This window comes from Chelonoidis abingdonii, chromosome 3 (genome assembly GCF_003597395.2).
Source record: "Chelonoidis abingdonii isolate Lonesome George chromosome 3, CheloAbing_2.0, whole genome shotgun sequence".
Taxonomy (NCBI): Eukaryota; Metazoa; Chordata; order Testudines; family Testudinidae; genus Chelonoidis; species Chelonoidis abingdonii.
In genome coordinates this window covers 206,579,653-206,580,718 of record NC_133771.1, presented here as the reverse complement: position 1 = coordinate 206,580,718, position 1,066 = coordinate 206,579,653, and the positions used below count along the sequence as shown (strand labels likewise).

At 45.6% G+C, this 1,066-nt stretch overlaps 1 pseudogene; it reads right to left on the bottom strand.

Annotated features, from left to right (window-relative positions):
- Window positions 1-270: 270 nt before the first annotated feature.
- LOC116830397 (small ribosomal subunit protein uS3-like) lies at window positions 271-715 on the bottom strand (annotated as a pseudogene).
- Between the last annotated feature and the right edge of the window lie 351 nt (window positions 716-1,066).

Below are 1,066 nucleotides of genomic sequence, written 5' to 3'. Positions count from 1 at the left end.
TTGTGATTCGAATGGGTTCTCCGTTTATTTTGACTGTTAAGCTCCTTGGGGAAGGGACTGTCTTTCTTTTTGCCTGTAAGGTACCAAAAACATCTGGGATGTTATATAAAAACTGCCAGCTGATGGCAACTGCATATTAAGTACTGACCTGGGCTGGATTGTACCAGTAATTTAGAGAAGACTCTCTAGCTGCTCACCAATGCCCTGAACCATTCCCTCACCCTGCTGGAGCACCTCTCCTCTGCTCTTTTATGATTTTATTCAGATCCTTTCATGGGTCACACCTTCTCACTCCAAGTGTTGAAAAATCCCATTATGCAGTGGGAACTGGCTGAAGCATGCTGGCTGTTCTGGTTTGCCACCTTTCTGCTCTGAGATGGGTGCGGTGGGTAAGATCTCTTCCTGGGGCTCGACAATGGTGACATGGTCTGGTTGGGGTTTCTGGGATCCAATCTTCCCACTTGGGTCCCAAGGCAACGTAATCTTTACTTTAATACCCAGCACACCGTGCCTGAGGAGGACGTGGTGCACAGCTGTATTGACCTCATAGTTTACAGGGTCTCCACTGTGAATCATCAGGCCATCCACAAACTTCATCAACTTGGCTCGCTGGCCTCTGAGTTTACTGGACACCACCACCTCACAACCCTTAGCACCACTCTCCATGATGAAGTGGAGGACACCATAGCAGGCTTGATGCACAGTTAAACCTCCCAGGAGGGACTCTTCTTCGGCAATAGCACGTGATGTGGCTATGATGCTCTGATGCTTGATCAAAGGCTCCCCACCTTTCAATGTCTTAAAAGCGTCTTTGAAACTGGCATTTTTATTAGTCTGATGACTTATCCAGAGAAGCAGGGAAGATCCAACTCTGATTAAAACATCCTGTCTCCCTTCAGCAAGAAAGCTATGATAAGAAAAACAGACTTTCCTTTTTTATAATTCTTCCATTATGGAACGTAAACAGATGTCAGAATTTGAGATAGATGCCTCTGAGGAGTTGAATGTTCCTCCAAAATGGAATGATTTCACCAGCTAAATCAATAGAGGCAGAGACTTAGACCTT